The 8,851-nt window shown below is 32.4% G+C and overlaps 2 long non-coding RNA genes across 5 annotated transcripts; both read left to right on the top strand.

The window, feature by feature from the left end:
• LOC145094153 (uncharacterized) lies at positions 1 to 2,108 on the top strand. Of its 3 annotated transcripts, none has more exons than XR_013703224.1 (3): positions 174 to 1,414; positions 1,499 to 1,920; positions 1,981 to 2,108. It is a non-coding gene; the product is annotated as an uncharacterized LOC145094153 (long non-coding RNA). The 3 variants fall into 3 exon arrangements; XR_013703225.1 differs by having other exon boundaries at positions 175 to 1,222; positions 1,302 to 1,414; positions 1,499 to 2,108; XR_013703223.1 differs by having other exon boundaries at positions 1 to 1,414; positions 1,499 to 2,108.
• A 1,598-nt stretch (positions 2,109 to 3,706) lies between these two features.
• LOC145094955 (uncharacterized) lies at positions 3,707 to 8,599 on the top strand. Of its 2 annotated transcripts, XR_013703671.1 has the most exons (3): positions 3,796 to 4,599; positions 4,744 to 4,806; positions 8,349 to 8,599. It is a non-coding gene; the product is annotated as an uncharacterized LOC145094955 (long non-coding RNA). The 2 variants fall into 2 exon arrangements; XR_013703670.1 differs by lacking the exon at positions 4,744 to 4,806 and having other exon boundaries at positions 3,707 to 4,599.
• Positions 8,600 to 8,851: the final 252 nt, after the last annotated feature.

Below are 8,851 nucleotides of genomic sequence, written 5' to 3'. Positions count from 1 at the left end.
AGAAATGGCCCCTGTTTTTTCTGTTTTAGACATTGGCCACAGTAATTTTGGGTTGACACTTTAACCCTTACAATTTCATTCTTTTTTTATTCTATGTCCCTCCACCGCCTGATCCCTCTTGGATTTGTACATTTGTTTTTTTCGGTGGGATGTCCATGTGGTTTCCACGTGTTATGTCCACCGTTCACTATCTGCTCTCCACTCAAGTTTCATCCACCGCTTCCACTGTCTGCTTTCATCTGCTTATCTTTCTTCATGAGCCCTTCGTCACAGGTCAACCCGAAAAGGGTCTCTCCATCACCGCCCTACAGGCGATCGCTCACCACCAACTCTACCTCTTTTGTGACCCTTCTCCAACCTTCTTCTACACCGATCCTCTTCGTTCACATGATGCTCTCTTCATAAACCTAAAACTCTTTTTTGACATCGATGGAGGGGACATGAATGTTAGAGAAGAAACATAAAGGAAATTGGTGGCGATGGTGTTTGTCATAGTCGGAGAAAAACGGTGATGGAGGGGAGCTGGTGACGCTGGCGCCAAAGTTGCGTCAACAGGTACCTGCGTTCCGCTCATATTCACCTTCGATCAGAAACGTACGCTCGACTTCCATCGTATTCTCCTTCAAACCGTTTTTCCCACAGATTAGGGTTCTATTTTCGTTTTAACAAACATCTCAGGTACCGGTACCCCGTTTTCCCTCTTTCAATTTCGATTCGTTTTTTGTCCTACATATACTTCTGCCTCCTCAATCTCCCAATCAGTTGTTTACAGATTTCATTACACCTACCAAACCTCACGGCCGATGACCCGAAAGGAATTGCAAGCACTGATCGTAGAGCATCCAGATGCTTATGGGGCATTTTCACTTCCCGATCCTTCCAGCTCACTCTATCTTTCTTCGCTCCCTGCTCCAGGGCGGATCCACTCACACTCGCTACTTAATCCCTCCACTGATATTTCTTCTCTCTTCCACCGTCATCCATATCCTTCAACGTTTTTCTCTTCTCGCTACAACGATGCTGTTTGATCCTAAAACTATAAAAATTGAGTTTTATTAATATAGAAATAGAGTTCAGGGGCAATATGGTCCAAACACTATAAAAAATGAATTTTTTTTTAAATGTAAAAACAGTGTGCAGAGTCAATATGGCCCTAAAGCTGTAACAATTTAATTTTATTAAATGTAAAAACAGAGTGGACAGGGTGTCTGGATTTGTGAAAGTAAGTTACAAATCCATTCTTTCTTGCATTTTATTTTTTATTTTTTATTTAAATATGGTTGATGTGTATTTTTTATTAGGCTGCTGTTAGTGGGCTCCAAAATCAACCAATCATTAATGTTGTTATTGATGGAGATGACATCATATATAGAGATTACATTGATATCATAGTATTGCTGTTGGTACTCCAAAGGTATATTTCCACTTTTACCCTTTTATCTGGAAATAATATTATTGATATAAATATTAAAAAAAATAATATGGTTTTGAATTGAAGGGTCTTGTGGTTCCTGTGATCCGTGATGCTGAGAAAATGAACTTTGCTGAAATAGAAAAGACAATCAATGGTCTAGCTAAAAAGGCCAACAGTGGGTCCCTCTCAATTGATGAAATGGCTAGGAATGTTCATGGTTAATTGTGTATTATTCCAAGTATGATATTGAAGAAGGGAATATCCAACCCATGTCCTATCATCTTCCTCCAGATCTTAGCTGGCACCTTTTTTACATAATTCATACACTTAATTATCACTACTTTCCATTTTCCATATTCTTGGGTGATGTGGAGAATGACTTCAAAAGCTTGAGTCTTAACATTGTGATGGCTGCTCTTGATTTGCTAAGATTAATTTGCTCTTATACAAAATATTTTCATATTAGTCTTGCGGGCCCAGACAAGAATAATTTATGTCCATTTTAGGCAACAAATTTTCATATTAGTCTTGCGGGCCCAGACAAGAATAATTTATGTCCATTTTAGGCAACAAATGGTTAGGAATATGATTTTGATGGACAATTTATTTGTAGAATGCATTCATGTATCATTTTAGGTAGTTTTGTATGTCTTTGTTTATATTTATGTGTTATTTTACTATAAAATTATTTCAACTTTTGTCATAGGAAAATTTTTATGCATTTTCTTATCGTTTGACATGAATATAAGGGCATTATTTTATTATCTCGCCCAAGGCATTGAAAACTAATGAACCGGCCCATCCACAGATTTGGCCAACTATAATTACTTATATTACGGTCGTTACAAAAATACTTGAATAACACAAGAACGTTTTTTTAAAACATTTTCATTATATTTCCACACATATAATCCAAATCTAGGCCGAATTCTAATCCAACGGTCGGAGACAGATATATAGATATGTGTTTTCTAGATCAAAGGCTCGCAATAATTATTTATGATTTTTTTTTACATAAGTTTCATCATACATACTTATAAAGCTAGTATTTTTTCTTGAATCTCATGCATTTGGAACCCTCATTCTTTTTTCCTTTCACCACATTCATTTGAAACTCCCATGACTTTTCAATTTCTTTATAATAATAATTATAATTTGGTAATTAAGTTAAATAAATATCAAATCTAAAATGTATTCATATATAAACTAAATTTCAATATTAAAATAATATCTTTAATTCTACTTATAAAATTATGTTTTTTAATTTTTAACATATTATACTTAATTTATTAGTTTTAATATATTGTTGTGTGTAAACCATTTATCATTTTAAAGGTATAATTTTTGAACAATTTGTATAAAATACTTAAATTATTAATTAAAATATAACATTATAGACTCAACTTAAATATAAATTTTATTTAACTTAAACAACCCAAAAATTATTTTACAAATAGTTAAAAGTGATAAATTGTAGTCTCTTTCTAATAATGATTGTAAGTTGGTTAATAAGGCTAAATAAATATCAAACCTAAAGTGTAATCATAAATAGACTAAATTTCAATTTTAAAATAATATATTTACTTCTATTAATAAAGTTATAAAGTTATGTTTTTAAATTTTAACATATTATAATTAATTTATTAGATTTAAAATGTTGTTGCATGTAAACCATTATCAGTTTAAAGCTACAATTTTTTAACAGTTTGGACAAAATACTTAAATTGTTACTTTAAATATAACATTACAATGTCAAATTAAATATAAATTTCAGTTTCACTAAAAAAACCAAATAATATTTTGTAAATAGTTAAAAGTGATAAATTATAATGATAAATGCAAAAACTAAATTGTAATATCAGTTTAACTAAAATATTTCCTAAATATATTTATATAATCGTTAAAAATTTTCCAATAAGCAGCTTAAAATAACTTATAATAAAAATAGTTAAAAATTACTTTATATAAATTATTATATACTTATCTTTAAAATCAAAAAATAATGTTTAATGTTTTAAATAATTATAATGATAGAAATTAAAACAATAAGCAAATAAATTTTATAAAATTAGTTAAAAATAACAACTATAAATAATATTAAACCATATATAATATTTAATTTTATTGATGTGTAACTCGCGAGTAGAAATCATTCAAACGATTGAGATCATGACGTTATAATAGATTTATATATTATCATATAATTCAAAATAATCAATATATTATATCAAATTAATATACGAATTATTATATCAATTTTAACAGCAGCGTTAGTGTTATATTTTAAAAAAATATATATTCGTAAAGACTTCAACTATATAGGTGTTTCTGCGCATTACAATGTCAACTCAAATATAAATTTCAGTTTCATTTAAAAAAATTAAAGAATATTTTGTAAATAATTAAAAGTGATAAATTGTAGTGATAAAAGTAAAAACTAAATTGTAATTTCAATTTAAATAAAATATTTCTTAAATATATTTTTATAATCGTTAAAAGTTTTCAAATAAATAGCTTAAAATAACTTACAATAACAATAGTTAAAAACAACTCTATATAAATGATTATATTGTTAGCTTTAAAATAAAAAAAAAACAATGTTTGATGTTTTAAATAATTATAATGATAGAAATTAAAACATTAAGCAAATAAATTTTAAAAAATTAATTATCAATAAAAACAACTATAAATAACATCAAATCATATATTATATTTAATTTTATTCATGTGTAACTCGCGGGTAGAAGTCATTCAAGCGATTGAGATTATGAAGTTATAATAAATGTATATATTATCATATAATTCAAAATAATCAATATATTATATCAATTTAGTATATACAAATTATTATATCAAATTTAACAACAACGTTATTGTTATATTTAAAAAATCATATATTTGTAACGACTTCAACTATATAGGTGCTTCTGCGCAACGCGCGGGCATTCGCCTAGTTTTCTAATAATTTGATGTCATCAGGAGAAGATGCCAAATTGGGCTTACCAGAAACCGGTAATATAAGAACAAATATATATTTTTTTATAAAAAATGGTTGTCATATTTTTACATATATTTTTACAGGGCTGGAGGGACACAGAGGCTTCCTAGGTTAATTAGAAGCTCAATAGCCAAAGAACTTATTTTCACGGGACGAAAGATAACACCCAAACAAGCATTGTCATTTGGTATTTTATTTATATCTTTATATACTAATATTAAAAATATAACCAAATAAATATAAACACATTGTTATTATGGGTAGAAAAAATAAAGGGCAAACCATAGAATAATTTCATGTATGGCTAAAAGAGTGATTAGCCATGGTATAGAAATGGAGATCGGGTCTGGTTTATTGGAGCGAAAACCTTTGTACAAAGGCGGATGAAATAAACGTACTTTGGTTTGTTGATGTGACAATAGTCAAATTCGGGTCAAGTCTAAGCCGAACAAGGTCAACGAGTCAAACCGGTCAACTCAATTAAAACCTTGTATAATAGGGTTTGTATTATGTAATTTCTGTATAACTCACTATCTTAATGAGAAAACATCACTTGGAAAGTTCGTGTGTTTAAATTTCTTTAACTTTTGTGCTAAACAATAAACAAGAACAATAAAACAATGTTGCATACTCTTAGGTAGTGTGTAAGATCCAAAAACATGGCATAACGGGGTCTACGGACCTTGCATTGCGAAGCCGGACACTCACATTCATCACACACGAAACCGCTCTCAATCGTTTTCACTCTATCTCTTCTTATCGAGAATCTCTCCCAAATCTCTCTAAGTATGTGAAATCTCTCCCAAATATCTCTTTGTATGTGAAATCTCTCCAAGTATGTCAAATCTCTCCCAAATCTCTCTAAGTATGTGAAATCTCTCCCAAATATCTCTTTGTATGTGAAATCTCTCCAAGTATGTCAAATCTCTCCCAAATCTCTCTAAGTATGTGAAATCTCTCCCAAATATCTCTTTGTATGTGAAATCTCTCCAAGTATGTCAAATCCCTCCCAAATCTCTCTAAGTATGTGAAATCTCTCCCAAATATCTCTCTGTATGTGAAATCTCTCCAAGCATGTCAAATCTCTCCCAAATCTCTCTAAGTATGTGAAATCTCTCTCAAATCTCTCTCGAAATCTCTCCCAACTTTCTATAATCACTCGGGGCATCCCGACCCTCGAATTTGGCAAAAACAGCCCAAAAACAGAAGTCTACGCGAAAAACGGACCTAAGGAACAGAAACCCCTCTTAGGAACCGAAAGTCCTCTTAGGAACCGAAAGTCCCCTTAGGAACCGAACCCTCCTGATGAAGAAGGCTGCTGAACCGAACCGAACCTCGCTTAAAAGGAAGAACCGAACCCGAAGGTACTGTTCACTACAGTTCATTCGGTTCTGACTTCTCGCCTTTTATCTCCGAACCGAACCTCGCTTAAAAGGAAGAACCGAACCCGAAGGTACTGTTCACTACAGTTCATTCGGTTCTGACTTCTCGCCTTTTATCTCCGGACCGAACCCTCACCTTCGCTTCTGACTTCGGACCGAGCTCCTCGCCCCTTCGTTTCCCTCTGTTCGTTTCCGGCTACAATCCTCAGCATGGACCGAGCCTCGGCCTAGGGACCGAACCTCGGCCTAGGACCGAGAGGTCTCGCTGGGAAGCCTTTTTCTCCCGGTTTTCGATTAAATTCGCATTTTTAAGCCGTTTTTAATTGTTTTAACATGTGATTTTCACCCAAAACTTTATTTTAAAATATAGGACCCCTAAATTAATGATTTAATCATATTTTAAGGATAAAACCTTATCCAAAAGAGAGTAGGTAAAGTACAAAGGTAGAGTGTTGACTTTACCTTATTTTATGACATAAGCAACCCCATACCCACTCCATGATTAACCCACACTCCTCCCCACCATACCTTGTCACTTCCTTGTACTTTTTACCCCTCTCACAAGCCATCCCCACGTTCTAGGGCTGGTCACTCAACCTCTCTCCTCATTTTCTTTCAATCACTCTCATTCCACCAAAGATCCAACTCCAATTTTTCTCTCCAACTTTTCTCTCTAATTCAAGATCCCAAGGCTGATCATCAAGTGTTCTTCCACTCTTGGTAAGTGTAATTCATCCTCCTTGTGATTTTTACACTTCATTCTACTCAAATCATTGATAGCTTATACAAACTCCATGACTATGATGCTAGATTCTCAAAAATCTTCAAGGCATCTCCAAGTGTTCTTGAGTTAAACACCTCCATTCTTCAACAACCATCTACTAAAAACACTTAAGGTGAGTTCATACCCCTACATTTTTATGTTTTCTCAAGTTTTTAGGGGGGGGGGAATACAAGTAAAACAACAAAAACAAAACTAAACTTTTCTAACAGCCTACATCAGAAAAGTTGGACCCCATTCACGGACTGTTTTGGACAACTTAAACATTTTAGTTTTCAAAACTGTTTTAGGTGCAAGTAGTTCCACTTCTTAGCTTTAAAATGACTACTTGTACATCTCCATACAATTTTTCTACAATTTATGGTGATTTTTACAAAACTGCCTATCATCTCAAACACCAATCCGGACCAGTCTGTGATTATGGACTTGGTTACACAAGTTAGAGGTCCCTAAAATTTATGGGAAAATTTATGAACCAACTAGGCTCATTTTCCAAACTTGCAGAAGTTACAGAACTTGATTTGGACATTTTATGATTTTTCTACAAATTTTCTAATAACGGTTACAGAAAATGTTATAATCAGAAAAGCACTAGCAATTTCATTTCACCTTGTAACATGTTGAGCAAGGTGTATATTATTATGTGTTTATGTGTTATTGCAATATATGACATTCTTGTGTTAGTATCTAGACATAAACCAGTTAACAAATGGATTTTTACTAGATAAAGCATAGATTAAACAAAGCGTTATTATTGAAGTATACTCATTACACACAAACATTTAATAAACTATGTTAAGTATAATTTACGTACCTTGCTGTTACTACCCTTGTTTTGATAAACTATAATAGGTATAGTTTACAATAGATTTCAAAATGCATACATTTCAGAAGGGTACATTTATACAAAAGGGAAACTTTCATTATGTTAAGTGTAAATTCGTTAATAACTTTGTGAGACATTCACTTCGCATAAATCATAAGTCCTGTATTGTAACCAGAGTCTCCTGGAGGGAGAGCGTGATAGTTGTATATAGATCTATATTGGGCTTGACAAACCCACACCAGAGCTGCTTGCAACAGCTAGACCAGCAGGTCTGTGGTGACAAGTGTCATTTCAGTTCAACGACGCCCGAAGAACGTCGTTTTCAGGCCACCTATGTCATAGTATGGTTATAATAGCTCACGGAAAGTATTAACAAACTTAAGAATTTACGAGAATTTCACTAATATCATATGCGTTTGTATTGAAATAAACTCACGTTATTTTCTGTAAATAAGGAAGATTACTCATACGTTTCAGTCTTTGGATACAAGACTACAGTATTCATTTTAAGGAAAATATCGGATTTTTCTGGAACAACTATACAATTACATGACAAGATTTTTCATAATTATATACAAAAACTTATGAACTCACCAACCATTGTGTTGACACTTTTTCAAACTACTTGTATTCTCAGGAAATCGCTAAACAGGTAACAAAGTACTTTTGAGGATGGGACGTTGAGGCGTCAAACTTATCATATTTTGTCAACATATTGTAATTGATTTTGAAACATGTAATTCATACAATGATGTAACTCTTTCAATTATATATATGTTGGTTGTGTTTACTTTCATCACTATTGCCATTGTTGTTATGATACTACACATGAAGTCCTCCACCCCCGGACGTTTCTGCCATCCTTGGTTTGGGGGTGCGACAGTTGATATTGGCAACGTACTTTAGTTTTTTTTTTTTTTTGATGAGGTGTACAAGTTTCTTGACAGGTACTATGGGCAGATGGTTATGTTGCTTTAACATGGAGTTGCAGAGAGAAGTTTGTCATTTTAGTAACTAGGATGGGAGGTGATGATGACAGGAAAGTAAGTAAGGGTAAATTGGTTATTTCGAGATCACAGAGTGTATTATTGGTTTTGTAACTTAGTATTAGACTTTTAATTCTTATACAATTGATTCAAATTCAATTTTTTGTAACTATATTTCTTACCCATAATAGCAACATACTTACATTTTGATACCAATATGAGCAATAGTCATCAAATCACCAACGATATATTGAGGATCTCGTCGGTTTTCTTCTAATTAGTGCTGAATCCAACCCCCGCGAAGCGGGGTTTCCTATCTGGTTTCAATAAAAAATAAGAACTTTTTAAATAAAAACCATACTAAAATTAAAAATTACATTTTAGAAATCCTAAAAAAACATAAGATCGAAATTTCATTTGATTTTTAGATTATATTTTTCTTGAATCGACGTATTCACCGCTTT

The sequence above is a fragment of the Lactuca serriola genome, chromosome 3, assembly GCF_051521515.1.
Source record: "Lactuca serriola cultivar US96UC23 chromosome 3, Lser_US96UC23_V15, whole genome shotgun sequence".
NCBI classification, from domain to species: Eukaryota; Viridiplantae; Streptophyta; class Magnoliopsida; order Asterales; family Asteraceae; genus Lactuca; species Lactuca serriola.
The sequence above is the reverse complement of the archived record's forward strand: the minus strand, read 5'-3'. Positions and strand labels throughout refer to the sequence as shown.